General features: G+C 46.2%; 1 long non-coding RNA gene across 1 annotated transcript in view; it reads left to right on the forward strand.

The window, feature by feature from the left end:
• The window catches only part of LOC128899505 (uncharacterized), a 648,463-nt gene that overhangs the window by 377,661 nt on the left and 246,704 nt on the right, over window positions 1-24,098 (forward strand). The window contains exon 4 of the long non-coding RNA XR_008463115.1: window positions 21,600-21,648. This is a non-coding gene — a long non-coding RNA (uncharacterized LOC128899505). The remainder of the gene's footprint in view (window positions 1-21,599; window positions 21,649-24,098) is intronic.

Raw genomic sequence — 24,098 nt, forward strand, 5'->3', positions numbered from 1 at the left:
TTTGGGCTCCCCAATTCAAGAAAGACAGAGAACTGTTGGAGAAAATCCAACAGAGAGACATGAGAATGATTAGGGGACTTGAGCTTCTCCCTTGTGAAGAGAGACTGAGATCCATGGGCCTGTTTAGTCTTGAGAAGAGAAGACTGAGAGGGAATCTGATCAGTGTGTATAAATATCTGAGGGGTGGGTGTCAAGTGGGTGGGGCCAAGCTCTTTTCAGTGGTGTACAGTAATATGATGAGGAACAATGGGTTCAAACTTGAACATAGAAGATTTCACCTCAACATGAGGAGAAACTTCTTTACAGTGAGGTTGAAGGAGTGCTGGAACAGGCTGCCCAGGGAGGTTGTAGAGTCTCCTCTGAAGACTTTCAAAACCCACCTGGATGCATTATTGTGCAGACTACCCTAAGTGATCCTGCTTTGGACCCAATGACCTCTTGAGCTCCCTTCCAAACTCTAATACACTGTGATACTCTGATGCTGTGATATTCAGAAGGGTGTATATCATGTTTGCTTATATCTGTGTGTATTTGGTAAGAGAGTAGAAAAACAGTAGGTACCCAGACAGAGCTGGTGCACAAGCACGCAGGTATCCAGTCTGTTAGCTGCAGAGAGTGCTGGAGCCTTGCACTTGAAATGGAGGGTGATGGAGACAACATCTGTGTGAGCTGTGACCAGGTGAATTATCGTCTCAATCTGATGGCTGAACTGAAGGAAGAAGTAGTAAGACTCAGGACTATAAGGGAATGTGAAAGGGAATTAGATATGTGGGAGCAGGCTTTACAGACACCCCCTCACACACACTGAGGGAGGTGGCGCCGGAAACAGGGGTAAATGTGTCCAGGTCCCTGTTAGGAGAAGCACGGGGAATCCATCCCAGCTCTCTTCACCTCCCCCATTGCCCTTGCACAATAAGTATGAGGCCCAGGATGTTGAGGGCCATGTGGATGAAAAGACAGAAGAGGAACCACCTAAGCGGATGCCTAAAGCAAATCAGTCCCCATCAGGACTAGTACCATAAAGAAAAAGAGGAGGGTAATTGTTATTGGTGACTCTCTCCTGAGGGGAACAGAGGGACACATATGTTGTCCTGACCCAACCCACAAGAAATCTGCTGCCTACTTGGGTAAGGGACATCACCAGGAGACTGCCAAAGCTAATCCAGCCCTCTCACTGTTATCCATTGATGGCAATCAAAGCTGGAATCAGTGAGATTGATAAGAAGGGCACCAGGACAATCAAAAAGGAATTCAAGGCTCTCAGGCAATTGATTGATGGGGCAGGAGCTCAAGTGGTGTTCTGCTCAGTTCCCACAGTGGCAGGGGTGTACACTGAAAGAAACAGGAGAACCCATGTCATCAACAAATGGCTCAGGGGATGGTGCCAGCAGTGGAATTTTGGGTTCTTTGATCAAGGGGAAACTTTTACTGCACCTAGATGGGCTGAAGCTATCTAGAAAGGGCAAGAGAGCTCTATCACTAGAGTTGTCAGGGTTCATTGAGAGGGCTTTAAACTAGGTTTGAAGGGGGTGGGTGATGATACAAATCTCTCTGGAGAGGAGAGAGAGGGACATAAACTAGAGTTAATTGAGAAATCAGCCACCCAGCTGAAGTGCATGCACACCAATGCATGCAGTATGGGTAACAAACAACTGGAAGTCTCGGTTCACCAGGAAAACTGTGATGTAGTTGCCATTAAAGAAACATGGTGGAATGAATCACACAATTGGAGTACTGCACTGCATGGTTACAAGCTCTTTAGGTGTGACAGGTGAAGGAGAAGAAGAGGAGGAGTGACCCGGTATATTCAGGAATCTCTTGGTGCCACAGAACTTGAGGTAGAGGAAGAAAGGATTGAGTGCCTGTGGGTTAAAATCAGAGGGAAGGCTAACAAAACTGACATCCTGGTTAGTCTGTTATAGACCACCCAATCCAGATGAAGAGGTTGATTAAATATTCTATAAGCAGCTGGAGGCTGCCTCAAGATCATAAGAACTTGTTCTTGTGGGTGACTTTAACCTGCCAGACATCTACTGGGAACATAACTCAGTAGAGAGGAGGCAGTCCAGAAGGCTCCTAGAGCATATGGAGGACAGCCTCTTGATGAAGCTGTTAAGTGAGCCTACCAGGGATCAGGCTCTGATTGATCTGCACTTCTCAAATAGAGAAAAGCTGGTGGGAGACGTGATGGTAGGAAGCTGTCTAGGGTGCAGCAACCATGAGACAGTGGAGTTTTCAATATGCAGGGAAATAAGGAAGAAAAATAACAGATCCCTTACTTTGGACTTCCGGAGGACAGACTTCAGCTTATTTAAGCAACTGATTTGGAGAGTACCCTGGGTAGCAGCCCTTAAGAACCAAGAGGTCCAGGATGGTTGGACCTACATCAAACAGGAGCTGCTGAATGCACAGGAACAGTCTGTGCCCATGTGCCAAAAGATGAGCTGATGGGGACGGTGACTGGCCTGGATGAGCAATCAGGTCTTGAAGGAATTAAGGGGGAAAAAAGAGGGTGTATTGCCTTTGGAAAGCGGGGGAGGCAACTCGTAGTACTTTTAAGGATGTTGTTAGATCATGTAGGATTAAAATTAGAGAGGCAAAAGCCCAGTTAAAACTTAAACTGGTCACTTCTGTGAAAGACAATAAAAAGCATTTTTATTAATATATTAATGCTAACAAGAGGGGCAAGAAGAACCTCCACTCTTTATTGGACTGGGAGGGGAACATTGTAACTAAAGATGAGGAAAACGCAGAAGTACTAAATACCTTCTTTGCCTCCAGTTTCAACCATAAGGCAGGAGGACTTCAGGATAACTGGCCTCCTGAACTGGTAGATGGGGTCAGGGAGCAATATAATTCCCCTGAAATTCAGGAGAAAGTAGTTAGTGACTTGCTGAGCCACTTGGATCCTTACAAGTCCATCCATTCTAGGGTACTGAGAGAGATGGCAGATGAGTTCTCCAAGCCATTTCTCATCATTTTTCAATAGTCCTGTCTCACTGGAAAGGTCCCAGGTGACTGGAAGCTGGCAAATGTGATGCCCATCCACAAGAAGGGCCACTTGGATAAGCCAGGGAATTCTAGGCCTGTCAGCCTGACCTCAGTGCCAGGCAAGATTATGGAACAGGTCATCATGAGTGCAATCCCAAAGCACTTACAGGATGGCCAAGGGATCAGGCCTAGCCAGCATGGATTTAGGAAGGGCAGGTCCTTCATGACCAACCTGATCTCCTTCTATAGAGACCCTCCTGATGGATGTGGGGAAGGCTGTGGATGTAGTCTTCCTGGACTTCATCAAGGCCTTTGACACTGTTCCCCACAGAAAACTCCTGGCCAAACTGTCAGCCCGTGGCATGGACAACAACACTCTGTGTTGGGTTAGGAATTGGCTGGAGGGCTGAGCCCAGACAGTAGTGGTGCATGGTGCCACATCCAGCTGGCAGCCAGTCATTCGTGGTATCCCCCAGGGATCAGTGTATTGATCTTCTGGACGAGGGGATTGAGTCCACCATTAGTAGGTTCACAGATGACACCTAGCTGGGAGCAGGTGTTGATCTGCTAAAGGGTAGAAGGGACTTAACAGGCTAGACAGATGGGCAGAGTCCAACATGATGACATTCAACAAGTTCAAGTGCCGGGTCCTGCTTTGTTGTCACAGTAACCCCATGCAGCACTACAGGCTGGGGACAGAGTGGCTGGAGAGCAGCCAGGCAGAAAGACACCTGGGGATACTCATTGATAGTAGACTGAACATGAGCCAGCAGTGCGCCCAAGTGGCCAAGAAGGCCAATGGCATCCTGGAATGCATCAAGAATAGTGTGGCCATCAGGAGCAGGGAAGTCATTCTGCTCCTGTACTCTGCACTGGTTAGGCCACACCTTGAGTACGGTGTCCAATTCGGGGCCCCCCAGTTTAAGAAGGACATTGAGACACTTGAACATGTCCAGAGAAGGGCAGTGAGATTGGTGAGGAGTCTCAAGCACAAGCCCTATGAGGAGAGGCTGAGTGAGCTGGGATTGTGTATCCTGGGGAAGAAGAGGCTCAGGGGAGACCTTATTGCTCCCTACAACTGCCTGAAAGGAGGTTGTAGCCAGGTGGGGGTTGGTCTCCTCTTTCAGGCAACCAGCACCAGAACAAGAGGACACAGTCTCATGCTGCACCAGGGAAGGTTTAGGCTGGATGTTAGGAAGAAGTTCTTCACAGAAAAAGTGATTGGACACTGCAATGGGGTGCCCAGGGAGGCAGTGGAGTCGTTGTGCCTGAAGGTGTTCAAAAAAGGATTGAATGTGGCACTTGAAGTCATAGTTTAATGAGCCATGAAGTGTTGGGTGATAGGTTGGACTTGATGATCTCTGAGGTCTTTTCCAACCTTATTAATGCTATGATTCTATGTTTTATAGTATAATGTGTACTCTGATACCTTTACAACATTCTTAATCGATGGCAGAGGTTTTATAACTGTTTATGAAGGAGTATATAAGTGAAGCAGCATGCAACCTGCAACTTTGACTTAAAAACTACTCATATTGTACTGAAAGCAAATGCTAATGTCAGTGGAGCTTGAGGAAAATTCAGACTGTTTATAAATGGTGCTAAATATGGGAGAGCAATTTATATTTCTGAAATGTTGTTTATTCTCTTGTCTCGATAAGGCACATTTATTCATGAATTGCTAAAGCATGACTTTTCCAAGGTATAATTACGTTTTTCTTAAGGAGTATGCAGGATGTGGTACCTATTGGATTCTTTTAACCATATTAGCAAAATATGAACCAGATGTAACACCAACTCTTTTTAAAATTACTTTCTATTAACAAGGACTCATTGTTAATAATTTCACCTGTGAGGGCCAGCAGAGGTCTGTTTTGGCCATGCTGTTTTTCAGTGTTTAAAAAAGAGATTGGAATGATAGAAGACACCATAAACATTAAAAATCTAAGACTGACGAACAGCTGGGCAGGACTTTAAATGTCCCAAAAAGTACTATTATAATTTACAGACATTTTGGCAAATTAGAAAACTTATTCAAGATAACAAAAATGCAAGAAGCAAAAGTGAACTATCCAGACAGAGTACAGAAACATAAAAATTTAACATAATCTAATACTAAATGTTCCAGTACAATATAGACCACTTCTTTAATAGATTTCAGACTACTGCTTCTAATATTATCCAAATTTCAGCACATGTTTAAACATGTGATAATTCCTTCTTTTTCTGCCCTATACATATCAGATTGTTCTTAAAGTATGTAGAGGAAAGTGCATTGTGAGGTTTCAGCCTCATAAGTAATAGAAATATATGCCAGGGTGTGTATTTGGGCATCATAAGTACTGGATTTAATGTACAGAGCCCCAAAGTCCAGGAGCAGTCCTTATTGTTCACATAAGCAAAAGGAATTATCAAAGGGACACTGCAAGAAAGACTTTGCTATTAATAAAAAAAATAATTATAGTATTCTCATATAAAATATGGGCTCTATGCTGTGTTAAAAAAGCTCAAACTGTGATGTGCCAACAAAGCAGGATTTCTTTTTAAGCTTTATATTAAAAAGAAAGGAAAAGAGAGGTATTTTGCACAAGTATCAATTACCTGCCAAGAAATTTTTATAGGTTATTATGAGGATAATCTCCAACATATAATTAAATTGGACACACTTTTTTTTTTTTTGGTCTTAGTTTTTAGGCTTCAAATTGCATAAGATTGTATTTTGCCATAAAGCTGAATGTAGAATTCTTTATTTAATCAGCAGGTTGGTTTTCTTTTTTCTTTTCAAGAAACTATCAGATTAACAAAGATTTTGCATACATAGAATACATAGAATACATACATAGAATAAACCAGGTTGGAAGAGACCTTCAAGATCACCGCGTCCAACCCATCCAATCCAATCCCAATCCCAATCCAATACCACCCAAGCAACTAACCCATGGCACCAAGCACCCCATCAAGTCTTCTACTGAAAACCTCCAGTGATGGCGACTCCACCACCTCCCCAGGCAGCCCATTCCAATGGGCAATCACTCTTTCTGTATAGAACTTTTTCCTAACATCCAGCCTGAACCTCCCCTGGCACAGCCTGAGACTGTGTCCTCTTGTTCTGGTACTGGCCGCCTGGGAGAAGAGACCAACACCCGCCTGTCTACAACCTCCCTTCAGTTAGTTGTAGAGAGTAATAAGGTCACCCCTGAGTCTCCTCTTCTCCAGGCTAAGCAACCCCAGCTCCCTCAGCCTCTCCTCGTAGGGCTTATGTTCCAAACCCCTCACCAACTTTGTTGCTCTTCTCTGGACTCGTTCCAGCAAGTCAACATCCTTCCTAAACTGAGGGGCCCAGAACTGGACACAGTACTCGAGGTGCGGCCTAACCAGTGCAGTGTACAGGGGCCGAATGACCTCCCTGCTCCTGCTGGCCACACTGTTCCTGATGCAGGCCAGGATGCCACTGGCCCTCTGAGCTGCCTGGGCACACTGCAGGCTCATGTTCAGTCTACCATCGACCAGCACCCCCAGGTCCCTCTCAGCCTGACTGCTCTCCAGCCACTCTGACCCCAGCTTGTAGCACTGCATGGGGTTGCTGTGGCCAATGTGCAGAACCCGGCACTTGGATGTGTTAAATCTTACGGCGTTGGATTCTGCCCATCTGTCCAGCATGTCGAGGTCCCTCTGCAGAGCCTCTCTACCCTCCAGCAGGTCAACTCCTGCCCCCAGCTTGGTGTCATCAGCAAATTTACTGATGATGGACTCGATGCCCTCATCCAGATCATCAATAAAGATGTTAAAGAGCATGGGGCCCAGCACTGATCCCTGGGGCACACCACTAGTGACTGGCTGCCAGCTGGATGTGGCACCATTCACTACCACTCTCTGGGCTCGGCCCTCCAGCCAGTTCCTAACCCATCTCAGTGTGCTCCCATCCAAACCATGGGCTGACAGCTTGGCCAGGAGTTTGCTATGGGGGACAGTGTCAAAGGCCTTGCTGAGGTCCAGGTAGACTACATCCACAGCCTTCCCCACATCCACCAGGTGGGTCACCTGATCATAGAAGAAGATCAGGTTGGTCAGGCAGGACCTGCCCTTCCTAAACCCATGCTGGCTGGGCCTGATCCCTTGGCCATCCTCTAAGTGCTGTGTGATTGCACTCAGGATGACCTGTTCCATAATCTTTCCTGGCACTGAGGTCAGGCTGACAGGCCTGTAATTCCCTGGGTCATCCAACTGGTCCTTCTTGTGGATGGGTACCACACTGGCCAGCTTCCAGTCATCTGGGATCTCTCCAGTGAGGCAGGACTGCTGAAAAATGATGGAGAGTGGCTTGGCCAGCTCATCTGCCAGCTCTCTCAGCACCCTAGGATGGATCCCATCTGGTCCCATGGACTTGTGGGGGTCTAAGCTGCTGAGGGTATCTATCACTTGCTCATGCAACACGGGGAAACTATGCAGCACCCTGGCTCCTTCTGCCAGCTCTGCAGGCCAGCTGTCTAGTAGACGTTCTTTCCCGCTAGTAAAAATTGAGGTAAAGAAGGTGTTAAGTACCTCTGCCTTTTCCTCATCCTGTGTTACAACATTTCCCTCCATGTCAACCAAGGAGTGGAGGTTGTCCCTGCCCTTCCTCTTGCTATTAATGTATTTATAGAAGGACTTTTTGTTGTCCTTCACATCAGAGGCCAGTTTAAGTTCCAAATGTGCTTTTGCCTCCCTAATTTTCCTCCTACATGCCCTAGCAACATCTTTAAACATTCTATGGGTTGCCTCACCTTTCTTCCAAAGATGATACACCCTCTTTTTTTCCCTTAGCTCTATTAAAAGTTCATTACACAACCAGCCTGGCCATCTGCCCCGGCGGCTCCTCTTCCGGCACATTGGCACAGCCTGCTTCTGAGCCTTCATCAGTTCTTTCTTGAAGCAGATTTTGACTGATTCTGACACCATAAGAATTTAAAAGATGCTGTGAAATGGCTATCTTTGGAAAACTGGTACAATATTTCAATATTATACATGTGACAATAAGTAGACACTGTTTTGTCCTTTTCTTTTTTTTTTTTTCCCCCAGTGAATCATAGAATTGTTAGGGTTGGAAGGGACCTCAAGGATCATCTAGTTCCAACACCCCTAAAATAGACAGGGACACCTAACACTGGAGCAGGTTGCTCAGAGCTACATCCAGTTTCTACCACCTCCCTGGGCAACCTTTTCCAGTGTCTCAGCACTCTCAGGGTGAACCACTTCCTCCTAACATCCAATCTGAGTCTACCTATTTCTATTTTTTTTCCCATTCCCCTAGTCACATCATTACCTGACACCCTAAAAAGTCCCTCATCAGCTTTCTTGTACTGGATGATACTGGAAGGCCACAATAAGGTCTCCTCAGAGCCTTCTCTTCTCCAGACTGACTAGCACCAAATCCCTCAGTCTGTCCTCACAGAAGAGGTGCTCAAGTCCTCTAATCATCCTCGTGGCCCTGCTCTGGACACATTCCAGCATGTCCAGATCCTTCCTGTAATAGAGGTTCCAGAACTGGACTCAGTACTCCAGGTGGGGTCTCACCATAGCAAAGTAGAGGGGGAGAATCACCTCCCTTGAGCTGCTGTCCATGCTTCTCTTGATGCAGCCCAGGATGTGGTTGGGTTTCTGGGCTGCGAGTGCACACTGGTGGCTCATGTTGAGCTTCTACTCCACCAGCATCCCCACGTCCTTTTCTTCAGGACTGCTCTTGAGCCAGTCCCTGCTCAGCCTATTGTGGTTTGAGCCTAAACTGGGACTTAAGAGCTCAGATGGGGACAAGGCTGAGAATCCCTCCCCTGCTTTCCCCTCCTCCTTCCCAACAAAGAGGAAAAAAGAGAAAAGGAAGGAGCAAATCCACCAAGAAATAATTTGGAGTTGGCTTGGAAGTAGAGAGCTAAATAATTTTCTTTAAACAATATATATGTATGTAGAAATAACAGGTAAGGTTCACAAGGGCAAGGGACAATGATGAGTGGGAGGGGAAAAAAAAAAAAAAGAATGTAAAACTAGTCTCTCAGAAGAGGTGCAGAGGCAGCAGGGAGAAGGATCAGGCCCGACCATGTGGCAGAGAAGCAGGGAGCCACCAGCAGTCCTCATCCAAGCAAAGACAGGGCCCAAGCGAGCTAATGCCTTCAGTATCCTCCTTCTCATAGCCTTGCTGGGCAGGGAGGGGGAGCAAAACAGACTAATTCAGTTTCCCAGGGGGAAAACACCCTCCAGGGAGGACAAAAGCTCTGACAAACCTTCCCCGCCCTGCTTCCAGGATGGGCATAGCCCATCACACCTATATTGGTGCTTGGGATTGCCCTGACCCAGATGCAGGACCTTGCAGGTCTTGCAGGTCTTGTTGAACCTCACGAGGCTGGTCAAAGTCCCTCTGGATGGCATCCCTTCCCACCAGCATGTCTGATGCACCACACAGCTTGGTGTCATCAGCAAACCTGCTGAATGTACAATCAATGCCACTGTCCATGTCGTTAACAAGGGGACACCATTATCAGGTAAAGTGACAAAATAGCATCAAATAAAATGTACTCCTATGACATTTACAGTAGGCTGCACTTGAATCTGTTTCCAGTTGTGAAGGAACTGAATAAGACATGCATGAAGTTATCACCTATCCCTAATGCATCACATTCTTTCTTTAAAAATGTAAGATATTTGTTAAAGAGAAATGCAGACAGAAGTATCTCTTATTCTTCAAAAGAAGCAAAATATTTCAGACTCAAAAAAAATTAACCAGAAATTACTGTCAGGCAATAAATTACACATCAATAAAGTAAAAATTCCTATCCCTTTCACTTCCAATCATACTTGCAAAACTCTTGATTTTACATGATAGCCTCATTTTGGTGTGGATATTTCATGATACTATGTAGTGGGATTAGAAATAAGATTTTGGACAATGTTTTACCTGAAACTGAATGTAAGTTTCAGTGAGAAAACAAACATGTATCTGTTGATAAACTAGGGCAACCTTAGCACAAGGAAATAAGAATTAATGGAAGCAAGGCAATAATACATGATGTTTGAATGCATACTGGAAGTTGGTTTAGAAATCATCATAATTAAAGTAGAGGAGGTTTGGGTTTTGTTTTTGGGTTGGGTTTTGGGGTTTTTTTTTTGGGGGGGGGGGCGGGGTTGGTTGGTTTGTTTTTTGTTTGTTGGTTGGTTTGTTTTATCCATGGAAAAAAAAGGTACACTACTGCCTGGTACTTCCTTGATGCCTTTAAGTAAAAAGTGCTATAGAAGGAACTTGAAAATGCAGTAGTCTGCTTAGTTACTAATCATTCTTATCGGTAATCTTTAATTAAGTAATATCTGTAGAATAAAGGATTTCCATAGGAATGTTGTAAAATTGTGAGAATTGCAGATAAAAGACATCATATGGAATTTAAGGAAATTTCATAAAATGAAGCCTTAAAATTTGTCAATAATAGAAGAAGCCTTCTATAAAAGTGGACACTGGCTGAGCTTTTAGATGCTACTGAAGATGCCTTGGATTGTGTAAGTTTGCAAAGTCAAAGAATAAATAACTATTTGCTCAAAATAAGAACAAATTGCATTCAAAAAGTAGAGTTCCTATTCTCTCCAAAGTACAATAATTTTAAAAAAATATTAAAAAATGATGAGTTGTGAGCCATAGGATAATTTAGATTCACTTGGGCTGTTTGCAAAATATATTGCGGACAACACCAAGATGGGGGCAGGAGTTGATCTGCTGGCGAGTAGAGGGGCTTTGCAGAGGGACCGCAACAGGCTGGACAGATGGGCAGAATCCAATGGTATGAGATTTAACACATCCAAGTGCCGGGTTCTGTACATTGGCCACAACAACCCCATGTAGTGCTAGAGGCTGGGGTCAGAGTGGCTGGAGAGCAGCCAGGAAGAGAGGGACCTGGGGGTGCTGGTCAGTGGTAGGCTGAACATGAGCCTGCAGTGTGCCCGGGCAGCCAGGAGGGCCAATGGCATCCTGGCCTGTATCAGGAACAGTGTGGCCAGCAGGAGCAAGGAAGTCATTCTGCCCCTGTACACTGCACTGGTTAGGCCACACCTTGAGTCCTGTGTCCAGTTCTGGGCCCTTCAGTTTAGGAAGGATGTTGACTTGCTGGAACATGGCCAGAGAAGGGCAGCAAAATTGGTGAGGGGCTTGGAACACAAGCCCTATGAGGAGAGACTGAGGGAGCTGGGCTTACTTAGCCTGGAGAAGCAGAGACTCAGGGGTGACCTTATTGCTCCCTACAACTACCTTAAGGGAGGTTGTAGACAGGTGGAGGTTGGTCTCTTCTCCCAGGCAACCAGCACCAGAACAAGAGGACTCAGTCTCAAGCTGCACCAGGGGAAGTTTAGGCTGGAGGTTAGGATGAAGTTCTACACAGTTTGGCTCAATAGCCGGTCAGAACCGCTGCTTCAGGACAACACCGCTCACTTTGTGAGTTTCTGCTTGGCTTTTTGCCTTGCTTTCAGCGTTTAGCGGGTCGGGAGGACTCCTGGGGGGCAGGGATTGAGGCGGGCTCGTGCTCTCGCGAGCGTGCACGGGAGCGAGTGCCTGATGTCAGCCGCGGGAGATTTAAATCCCAGCCGGGCTGTGCGGGCAGCGCCAGTTTGGCTCGATAACTAGCCTTTCGGCTGCTTGTTTGTTTTTGTTTTCACTCATACGCTGCACCATGGTCATTACTCAGACCAAGGGTAGAAAAACAGCATCTACCCAGGCAGAGTTGGTTCTCCAGCATGCTGGAGTCCAGGCTGCCAGCTGCAGAGAGTGCTTCAGCCTGGCAGTTGGAATAGAGGGAGAGGGAGAGGGAGAGGACACCTGTGTCAGGTGTGAGCAGGTGAACTTTCTCCTCAGCCTGGTGGCTGAGCTGAAGGATGAAGTGGCTGAGCTGAAGGAGGAGGTGTCTAGGCTGAGGTCAATAAAGGAAAGTGAAAGGGAGTTAAATTTGTGGGAGAAGGCTCTGCAGATCTCCCCTGCTGAGGGACGGGCCCCTGAAAACGGAGAGGGATGGACACAGGTCCCTGCCAAGGGTGGCAAGAGAAATCCACCCCGGCCCTCTCTTCCTCCTCCGCTGCCCTTGCATAATAAGTATGAGGCCCGGCAGGCTGAGGGCGGTGGGGATGAGAGGGCTGAGGAGCAGCCATCCGGAGGGGAGATCAAGGCCAAGCGGTCCCCGCCAGCTGTAACAACCAGCTCCAGGGAGCAGCCTAAGGCCAAGCCTAAGGCCAAGCGGTTCCCACCAGCTATAACGACCAGCTCCACAAAGAAAAGGAGAAGGGTTATAGTTGTTGGGGACTCTCTCCTGGGGGGTACTGAGGGACCCATATGTCGTCCCGACCCATCCCACAGGGAGGTCTGCTCTCTACCCGGGGTGCGGGTAAGGGACATTGCAAGGGGAATCCCCAGGCTCATCAGTCCCTCTGACTATTACCCTCTACTGGTAATACAGGCTGAGAGTGATGAGATCAACAGGAAGGGCACCATGGCGATTAAGAAGGAGTTCAGGGCCCTTGGACAATTGATTGATGGGGCAGGCGCCCAAGTGGTGTTCTGCTCAGTTCCCTCAGTGGCAGGGGAGTACACTGAGAGGAATGGGAGAACCCACACTATCAACAAGTGGCTCAGGGAATGGTGCCAGCAGAGGAACTTTGGTTTCTTTGATCATGGGGCAACTTTTACAGCACCCGACCTGCTGGGTCCTGATGGGGTGCATTTATCTAGAAGGGGCAAGAGAGTCCTAGCACTAGAGTTGGCAGGGCTCATTAGGAGGGCTTTAAACTAGGTCTGAAGGGGGTGGGTGAAGACATCAGACCCTCTGCAGAGGTAAGAGTAGGGCACAAGGTAGGGTCAACTGAGAGGTTGGGAGCCCAGCTGCACTGCATGTACACCAATGCACGCAGCCTGGGCAATAAGCAAGATGAGCTGGAGGTCCTAATCCACCAGGGCAACTATGATATAGTTGCCATCTCAGAAACATGGTGGGACAACAGGCACGATTGGAGTGCTACACTGGGGGGTTACAGGCTCTTTAGGAGGGATAGGCAAGGGAGAAGAGGTGGAGGGGTGGCTTTGTATATTAGGAAGACACTTTCTGCCTCAGAACATGAGATGGAAAATGAGGGAATTGAGAGCCTGTGGGTTAAAATCAGAGGGCAGCCCAACAAATCTGACATCCTGGTGGGAGTCTGTTATAGACCACCCAAGCAGGATGAGGGGGTTGAATTATTCTACAAACAACTGGAGGCTGTTTCAAGATCATCAGATCTTGTCCTCATGGGTGACTTCAACCTGCCAGGTATCTGCTGGGAACTTAATTCAGCAGAGAGAAGGCAGTCCAGAAGATTCCTGGAGCGAATAGAGGACTGCTTCCTGACGCAGCTGTTAAGAGAGCCTACCAGGGGACAGGCTCTGCTTGACCTGCTGCTCTCCAATAGGGAAGGGCTGGTGGGAGATGTGACCATGGGAGGCTGCCTAGGGTGCAGTGACCACGAGATAGTGAAGTTTTCAATATGCAGGGAGATAGGGAGGAGCACCAACAGAACCTTCACCTTGGACTTCCGGAGGGCAAACTTCAGCCTCTTTAAGAAAATTATTCATGAAGTTCCCTGGGTACCAACCCTCATGAACCGAGGGGTCCAGGAGGGTTGGACCTACTTCAAACAGGAGCTCTTGAAGGCACAGGAAATGGCAGTTCCTATGTGCCGAAAGATGAGCCGGCGGGGAAGGCGACCAGCCAGGATGAGCAAGCAGCATCTGGAGGAATTAAGGGAAAAAAAGAGGCTGTATCAACTTTGGAAGGAGGGGAAGGCTTCTCGAGGTATGTTCAAGGAAGTGGTTAGATTATGTAGGAATAAAATTAGAGAGGCAAAGGCCCAGTTGGAACTGAAGCTGGCCACCTCTGTGAAAGAAAATAAAAAGCAATTTTACAAATATATTAGCACTAAAAAGAAGGGTAAGAAGAACCTCCACTCCTTACTGGACCTGGAGGGGAACACGGTGACCAAAGATGAGGAAAAGGCTGAGGTCCTGAACACTTTCTTTGCCTCAATGTTTAACAGCAAGGTAGGAGTCCAGGATGAGTGGCCTCCTGCGCTGGGTAATAGGGTTGGGGAGCAGTGTAATGCCCCGAAAATCCATGAGGAATTAGTTTGGGACCTGCTGAGCCACTTGGACACTCACAAGTCCATTGTACCGGATGGGATCCATCCTAGGGTGCTGAGAGAGCTGGCAGATGAGCTGGCCAAGCTTCTCTCCATCATTTTCCTCCAGTCCTGGCTCACTGGAGAGGTCCCAGATGACTGGAAACTGGCCAATGTGATCCCCATCCACAAGAAGGGACGGATGGAGGAACCTGGAAACTACAGGCCAGTCAGCCTGACCTCAGTGCCAGGGAAAGTGATGGAACAGATTATCCTGGTGGCAATAACTGTGCACCTGAAGGATGGCCAAGGGCTCAGGTCCAGCCAACGTGGATTTAGGAAGGGCAGGTCCTGCCTCTCCAACCTGATCTCCTTCTATGATCAGGTGACCAGTCTGGTGGACGTGGGGAGGCCTGTGGATGTAGTCTACCTAGACTTCAGCAAGGCCTTTGACACCATCCCCCACAGTAAACTGCTGGCTAAGCTGTCAGCTCGTGGTTTGGACCGCAAAAATCTATGCTGGGTTAGGAACTGGCTGGAGGGCCGAGCCCAGAGAGTGGTGGTGAATGGTGCCACATCCAGCTGGCGGCCAGTCACCAGTGGCGTCCCCCAGGGATCAGTGCTGGGCCCCATCCTCTTTAACATCTTCATTGATGATATGGATGAGGGGGTTGAGTCAGTCATCAGCAAGTTTGCAAATGACACCAAGTTGGGAACAGATGTTAGTCAGTTAGAGGGTAGAAAGGCTCTGCAGAGGGACCATGACTGACTGGACAGATGGGCAGAGTCCAATGGGATGGCATTTAATAAGTCCAAGTGCCAGATGCTGCACTTTGGCCACAAAAACCCCATGCAGTGCTACAGGCTGGGGTCAGAGTGGCTGGAGAGCTGCCAGAGAGGGACCTGGGGTGCTGATTGACACCCGCCTAAACATGAGCCAGCAGTGTGCCCAGGTGGCCAAGAGGGTCAACGGCATCCTGGCCTGTATTAGGAATAGTGTGGCCAGCAGGAGCAGGGAGGTCATTGTGCCCCTGTACTCTGCATTGGTTAGGCCACACCTTGAGTCCTGTGTCCAGTTCTGGGCCCCTCAGTTTAAGAAGGACATGGAGACACTTGAACATATCCAGAGAAGGGCAACAAGGCTGGTGAGAGGCCTTGAACACAAGCCCTCTGAGGAGAGGCTTAGGGAGCTGGGATTGTTTAGCCTGGAGAAGAGGAGGCTCAGGTGTGACCTCATTGCCCTCTACAACTACCTGAAAGGTGGTTGTAGCCAGGAAGGGGTTGGTCTCTTCTCCCAGGCAACCAGCACCAGAACAAGGGGACACAGTCTCAAGCTGTGCCAGGGGAGGTTTAGACTCGAGGTGAGGAAAAAGTTCTTCACCGAGTGAGTCATTCGTCATTGGAATGGGCTGCCCAGGGAGGTGGTGGAGTCGCCGTCCCTGGAGGTGTTCAAGGGGAGATTGGATGTGGCACTTGGTGCCATGGTCTAGTTGTGGGGTCTGTTGGGACAGGTTGGACTTGATGATCCTTGGGGTCTCTCCCAACCTTAGTCATTCTGTGATACTGTGATACAGAGAGAGTGATTGCCCATTGGAATGGGCTGCCTGGGAAGGTGGTGGAGTCACCGTCATTGGAGGTGTTTAGGAGGAGCCTTGATAGGGTGCTTGGCTGCATGGTTTAGTTATTAGGTGGGTCGGATGATAGGTTGGATACGATGATCTTGAAGGTCTCTTCTAACCTGGTCTATTCTATTCTAGTCTAGTCTAGTCTAGTCTATTCTAGTCTATTCTATTCGGCTTAAGAGGCATTTTTTCACTTGCACTATGATACTCCTGTTAGTAGTCATATAGTACTGCTTTCATTAGGAATTGGAAGGGAATAAAATTACAAAATATAGAAGAATGTCCTGGGAAAATTTAGTTTGAGAGATGAAGAGGTTCCAGAGGAGGACCACAAAAATCACTAGGGAGCTGGAGAACTTCTGCTACGAGAACAGGCTGAGGGAGCTGGGGTTGTTCATCCTGGAGAAAAAGAGGCTCTGGGGAGACAGATAACAGTCCTCCAGTACCTAGAGGAAGTATAAAGAGAGACACTTTACAAGGGCCTGCCGGTGACAGGACAAGGGGCAATGGCTTCAAACTAGAGAAGGGTAGATATAGATTGGATATCAGGAAGTTCTTCACTGTGAGGATGATGGAACAATGGAGCCGGTTGCCCAGAGAAAGTGGTTGAGGCCCCTTCCCTGGAGATATTCAAGGTGAGGATCAATGAGGTCCTGGGCAACCTGGTCCAGTTGAGGGTATGCCTGACTGCAGGGAGGTCAGACTAGATGACCTTTGGAGGTCTCTTCTGGTTTGGACCATTCTATTCTTCTATGATTCTGTAAGAGTAAGTTAAACTTTAAGGATAGGAGCTTGGTTGCATTCTTCTGTTTTTTGTTTCTTTTCATCACTAGAAAAGTAAAAGAGTCCTGCAGTGACAGAACAGACTGCTCAGCAGCTTAAGACACCTGAAACTGAATTCATTGTTGTGATGGAAATTTTGAGACCTTTATGTAAGAAACATTGTCAAGGTTCTGCTGGACTCATGTGATTTCCACTTTTAATTGTCCAGGCTTTTGTTAGGAATTTAAAAAGCAGAAGTAACTTGAAATTTTATTTTTTTTTTTAAATGAAGGCCAAATAAATGTGTTTTTATCCTCAGGTCCTTTTTTGAACACATCTAAGACACTGTGGAAAAATAAAAAAGGCAGTCTTTGATCCACAAAAAAAATTCCAGACCAACAAAGAGCAATAACCCCCACAAATGAACAAATAAAAACCCATTAAAAAAACCCCAAAACTCATAAATCTAATATATCTATAGAAAACACCATGGAAATATTTTTAGGACTTTGCAACACTGCAAACACTAAATGGATAATCTGTTAATAGGATGTCTTGAATAATCTTAAAATTACAGAGACACACATGCTTCCTCCAAAGTACACACATTAATGCTACAACTTTTATTAATCATCTTCTGCACGTTAATTATCGCTATCATAATGCTAAAAATAAATCATTATATGTTTATGTAATTTTTTTCTATGCATTTTTCTTACTTGAACAGGCACATTTTTACTTTATGTATTTTCTAATATTTATTTGACAGATTTTAAATTTTGAGCATTAATCTTCATTAATGTTTTCCTAGAAAGAGAAAAATGCCTGTAGATAAAAAGTTGGAAACTAATTTGCTGCAGAAAATTCCATATTATGTTGCTTTTATTAAGCTAATGGGTAACCTCAAGCCTTACTAATGAAATATCCATGGTTGTAGTATTGAGAAATATAACAAATCTTCGTAATTATATAGAAATGCATCTAGTTTCATGAAATGAATGTTAATTCAATGAGGAATCATTTGTATTTAGAATAGAATAGAGTAGAATAGAATAGAATAAACCAGGTTGGAAGAGACCTCCAAGATCATCGTGTACAACCTATCATCCAACACCACCTAATCAACTAAACCATGCAACCAAGCATCCTGTCAAGCCTCGCCCTGAACACCCCCAGCGACGGCAACCCCACCACCTCCTCGGGCAGCCCATTCCAATGGGCAATCACTCTCTCTGTGTAAAACTTCATCCTAACCTCCAGCCTAAACCTCCCCTGGCGCAGCCTGAGACTGTGTCTTCTTGTTCTGGTACTGGTTGCCTGGGAGAAGAGACTAACTTCTGCCTGACTACAACCCCCCTTCAGGTAGTTGTAGAGAGCAATAAGGTCCCCCCTGAGTCTCCTCCTCTCCAGGCTAAGCAACCCCAGCTCCCTCAGTCTCTCCTCTTAGGGCTTGTGCTCCAAGCCCCTCACCAACCTTGTCGCCTGTAATGGGTTGGGGCAGATCCCCTCCCCACCACAGGCAGAAATAACGACTCAGACAAACGGATTGCAAAAGTGATGAAAGTTTAAATAGAAAGCAGTGAATGTTACAGAAAACCCAAAGCGCAGTGACAAAGAAAGATCCCATCCCCACCTGAGGGTGCATCCAAAACCCCCAGGGCTCCTTCTTCCCCCTCCCTCTGCTGGGCTAGTCTCAGCTGGCCAGGCCTGAGACTGCCCATCCCCCTGTGGCCTTGGGCCCAATCAGGCCCATGGCCAGGAGATCTCTCCCCCAGTTACCAAGTCTCGGAGAGGGAAGGAAAGAGGAAGTGCCAGACCCCACCGCAAAATTTATAGTGGTGCAAGGGATTATGGTAGAAATACCTAATTTCCTGAGTCCACCCACTGGGATGGACTTCTGGACACAGGAAACACCCCCGTAGCAGAGGGCACCCAGCCCAAACTACGACAGGAGCCACCCCTTATTTCATACCATAATCCCTGCACCCAAACACATCATCAGATCAGAAAACTTCTGATGACATGTCCGGCGGAGTCCATATCTTCATCTGGGCGTCCACTCAAACAGTCTCTCATTCAGGCTCAAGCATCAGTCCATTCCAATTGTTCTTCCTCATGTGATGGAACCTCCCAGCGACGCAGTCCTTCTCCTGCAGTGTGAATTCCTTGTGGACTCCTTGGGACATCCTGGTCACCTGGAAATACCTCACAACTTCTCAGCTAAGCCTTTACTCTCATATTCAGCGGCAAATTCTCCACCCCTGGGGCAGGCCAGTCAGAACAATCTAGCTCCACAACTGCCTTTTTCAATCCATCCAGGGTGCCGCAGCCAACCGCTTTCACGCGGACCAAAGCTACACGGATGCATGTCAGAGGCACTCCGCACCCCCCGGCTGGGCGCTCGCGTACCGAGGCAGGACAGCATCCGGCTGCACAACCTCCACCCCTGGAAGAGGGAGGAGCTGCGCCACAGCCCGCTGAAGAAGCAGGGAGGCGGAGCCAGGTGCTCGGCGCCATTTTCGGAACATGTCCGAAAACACCAGGGAAAGATTTACAGCTGCCGCCGCCGCCTGAACGCGGCCCGGCCCAGCCCCCGCCGTCTCTGTCGCCGCGATGCAGAGTCCGAGTCACCTCCAGCAGTCGCTTGCCCGCTCGCCGCGGGTGTCTGCCCCCCGCAGCAGCCGTGGGCCGACCACGCTCTGCTTGCCGCTGCCCCTCCTCCGTTCCCTGCCGCTCCGCAGAGAACGAGGAGAAGGCAGGTCTCGCCTTCTTAGGCTACTCGAGCATTCTTAAGCCACCCTGGGCAGAAAGTCACAGAAAGAGCCACCCCTCGCTGTTCCCAAGCAACAGGAGGGACTTCCATGCCATCAGCCACACACCAGGTATCCTTCTGCAGTCCACAGGAGTTCACACAGTCACCCCAGTAACACAAAACCTGAGCCCCAACTTTCCAAACCCAAACCAACGCCCAGAACTAAATTTAAACTCTCCATCTTTTGCAATCCGAGCTGCAGTTGGCCCCATGTTGGCGCACCAAAAATGTAATGGGTTGGGGCAGATCCCCTCCCCACCACAGGCAGAAATAACGACTCAGACAAACTGATTGCAAAAGTGATGAAAGTTTAAATAGAAAGCAGTGAATGTTACAGAAAACCCAAAGCGCAGTGACAAGGAAAGATCCCATCCCCACCTGAGGGTGCATCCAAAACCCCCAGGGCTCCTTCTTCCCCCTCCCTCTGCTGGGCTAGTCTCAGCTGGCCAGGCCTGAGACTGCCCATCCCCCTGTGGCCTTGGGCCCAATCAGGCCCATGGCCGGGAGATCTCTCCCCCAGTTACCAAGTCTCGGAGAGGGAAGGAAAGAGGAAGTGCCAGACCCCACCGCAAAATTTATAGTGGTGCAAGGGATTATGGTAGAAATACCTAATTTCCTGAGTCCACCCACTGGGATGGACTTCTGGACACAGGAAACACCCCTGTAGCAGAGGGCACTCAGCCCAAACTACGACATCGCCCTTCTCTGGACACGCTCCAGCAAGTCAACATCCTTCCTAAACTGAGGGGCCCAGAACTGGACACAGGACTCGAGGTGTGGCCTAACCAGTGCAGTGTACAGGGGCAGAATGACTTCCTTGCTCCTGCTGGCCACACTGTCCCTGATGCAGGCCAGGATGCCATTGGCCCTCTTGGCTGCCTGGGCACACTGCAGGCTCATGTTCAGCTTACCATGAACCAGCACCCCCAGGTCCCTCTCTGCCTAGCTGCTCCCCAGCCACTCTGACCCCAGCCTCTAGCACTACATGGGGTTGTTGTGGCCAATGTGCAGAACCTGGCACTTGGTTGTGTTAAATCTCATGCCGTTGGATTCTGCCCACCTGTCCAGCCTGTTGAGGTCCCTCTGCAGAGCTTCTCTACCCTCCAGCAGATCAACTCCTGCCCCCAGCTTGGTGTCATCTGCAAATTTACTGATGATGGACTCAATGCCCTCATCCAGATCATCAATAAAGATGTTAAAGAGCATGGGGCCCAGCACTGATCCTTGGGGCACACTAGTGACTGGCTGCCAGCTGGATGTGGCACCATTCACCACCACTCTCTGGGCTCGGCCCTCCAGCCAGTTCCTAACCCGTTGCAGTGTGCTCCCATCCAATCCATGAGCTGACAGCTTGGCCAGGAGTCTGCCATGGGGGATGGTGTCAAAGGCCTTGCTGTGGTCCAGGTAGACTACATTCATAGCCTTCCCTACATCCACCAGGTGGGTCACCTGATCATGTTGATCATAAAGGAAATTCGCTGTACTAATCTGTTTTCTTCCTCTGGTTTTATAGAAGAAATCCTATTTTTACATCCCCAGCTTTATGAACATCAACCTCCAGTCAGATCCTTTATTGCTTTTACTCCAATGTAGTTTCATCAGCTGTCACAGACCATTCTGGTCCCTTTCAAATCCAAAATGTATATCCTCTGTTATTATTTTTATTGTTTTAAATTCGTGCTCTCAGAACTAAAATCTTCTCATGCAGTGTGTTTGGTTGGTTGTATTTTTTTTTCTTTTTGTTTGTTTTTGTTTTTATATAGATCCATATCTTCTGAGCATTACTTTATTTTAAAAAAAAAAAAAAAAAGTAAGTTATGTTCAAATAAACTTCTCAAGTCCTAGTTTGAATTGCTGTGGTGTGCAGTCTGAACCTCTTCCATTCAGTATCTCCTGAGTTGATGGGTCTCTGTGGAAATTCATAAATGCTCAGTTCCAGGAGAGAGCATAATATGTTTAACACACAACAGTTTTGGTGGGTGAAGAAAGGAAGACTGAAGACACATGAAAGTTTAGGATGGATTTTGTCTGTTTGTTTGCTTTGGGTGTGGGGGGGGAGGGTAACTGCTTTTCTTACCCAAAATGCTCTTTTTTTGAAGTATACTACTCAAGATTTCAGCTGATTAATTTTGCTATGATATATATGAATATTGATTTTTATCAATATTGAACAATCATTTACTTGTTTTGCTGTATAGCCTGTGTTGGACTACATGTTCTCAGTTGTAATAAAAATTTTTGCTGTTTGTTTGCTTTTTTTTCCTTAGATCTCAGGATAGAGAGTTTTTGATTGAGTCCCAAACCTGCAAGCTCTTGGTGAGTAATTTTACTTTTTCTTTTATCTGTGATTCTGTGAATAACTGTATTGCAGCATAAGACTATGTTTTCTGAAGCATGAAAACAAAAAAACATTATTTTACCCAGTTTGTGATAATGCCAGTTTTAATTTATATTAATTATTTTTCTTCTAAAAAAAAAAAAAAAAGTGAAGAAAAAGGTGCAGAAAATTAATTTGCTAATTTTTGTTTGCTTACTTCTTTTAGCATAGTGTGACTGAAGACAGCATGCAATAACTGTACTTTGATGCCATAAGTGTGACATTACCATATTGAATTTTTGGACTAACATTAATATAACAAATACAAGAGCTGACATAATTCAAAAGTGATAGAGATAAAAGGAACCAAATATGCAATGATCTGTAAGAACAACCTATCTCATTTTTGTACATTAAATCCCTTGCAAGAAACCATCTTTTAGAAATTAACAGGAGTCAAGCAGCAGTAGATAGTAAAACTACTATGTAGTGGATTTTATAAAAATCATTTCCTACTAACAGAAATTTGACAGTTTGGGGGAAGTGAGAAATATGACATATAGCTTTTACCATCAAAACTAGAATTATGGCAAATTTGCTCTGGTTTTTATTTTTCTCTTATCCTTTTTTTTTTGGGGGGGGGGGGAATATTATGTTTAATGAAAAGTCATTTGAATGAAGTATGTTGATTTTTATCATGTTGCTGAAATAATTTAATAAGTGATGTCATACAACTATTGAGATAAATGAGTTTAAACAGGTTACCAAAGTATTCTCCTGTGTTCTAAGACTGTTCTATGATATTAAATATAATAAATTAGAGTGCTTGTTTTATAACAAGGGACAATATGATTAGCATGCAGTTGAGATCAAACTCAAGAGGAAACCTCATTTGTATAACACAAATAGCTGTCATAATCTGCATACACATGCAGTAGACAACACTCCTAGACAGCAGAAACCTAAGCCCAGGAGAACACATCTGTCAGCTCTGTTTTGTGATTCTACTCATTGGGTGGAGACAGAAGTTCAGAAAGCATCACGGCAGAAACAATTATATGTATTTAATTGTGTCAATTTTGTTTGTAATGACATACAACCTTTGATCTTTAAAGTGTAGTTCTGTTTTGGAAGCTACTTGTACAAGCCTGCATTTTAGAATTTGGTAGTATAAATTTAAAAGACTCCCATATTTTTTCACATACTTGGACAGGTCTGGTGGGCTTTGTTAGCTTTCTTTCTGTTTTCCATGAGATTCTTTCTTGCTGTTTTACTCATAGTCCTTGAGGAGTAGATTATTGCTTTCCCACATGCCAGCCTCTCAGGTACCCTTGGGTGGATCCCATCTGGTCTGATAGACTTGTGCATACCTAAGAGGCACAATAGGATTATAGGGGCTGTTTTCTGCTCCCATCCCTGTCTTCCATTTCCAGGGGCTGAACCCTCAAGGAGCAACTGGTATCACTGACAAATACTGAGGCAAAGTGGCTGTTCAGCACCTCAGGCTTTTCCTTCTCTTTGGTCGCCAGGTTCCCTCCTTCATCCGGTAGAGAGAGACATTTGCCCTAGGTCTTCTTTTACTGTTAGCATACCTATAAAAGTTATTTCCATTATTTTTAATAACACCGGCCAAATGATTTCCAGCTGAACTTTGGCCTTTCTAATTTTCTCACCACATAGCCTCACAAGAGTCTTGTACTCTTCCTGTGTTGCCTGCCCCTTCTTCCATAGCCAGTAAACTTTCCTTTTCTTCCCAAATTCTACTCAAAGCTTTCTACTTAGCCAGGCCAGTCTCTTGCCCTTCAGGCTCATCTTCCAATGCACAGGGACAGCCTGTTACTGTGCCTTGACAATTTCCTACTTGAGGACTGGCCAGCCTTCATGGGCTCCCTTGCCCTTCAAAGCCACCTCTAAGAGCATGCCATCAACCAGTCTCCCAGACAAGTCAAAGTCTCCCCTTTGGAAGTCCAAGGATTTGGTTCTATTGTCTATTGTAAGTCTATAATATGCTTTCGAATTCCAAATTGCTCAAGTCTATAGTTTTTTTTCCTAGATACTGCAGTGAGTATTGGAACATAGGTCTTATTTAGATTCTTATGAGGGTCTCATACTCATAAAAATTCTTTAATACTAAGCAATCTGATAGTCAAAATTCCTAATTGTATCAATACCGCCTTGCTAAATTTAATAGTATTTGGTGGTTGAATGAACACTGAACACTTGTGTGTGTGTGTGTGTGTATTTTGTATAATACAGCTTGCTTTTTAAAGAAAAGGGTGTACAAAATTATCTCAAGGTTGGAGGAATTAGTTTTTCAATGACATGATAAAGTACCTCTTATGCTTAAGAATAGAGAGAACTCTATTAAATAATTGATAAATATAATGAAATTATGACAAAATGAGTTTTTCTATGAGTTTAAATAATCAAAATATACAAATGTCAAATG

This window comes from Dryobates pubescens, chromosome Z (assembly GCF_014839835.1).
Source record: "Dryobates pubescens isolate bDryPub1 chromosome Z, bDryPub1.pri, whole genome shotgun sequence".
NCBI lineage: Eukaryota > Metazoa > Chordata > Aves > Piciformes > Picidae > Dryobates > Dryobates pubescens.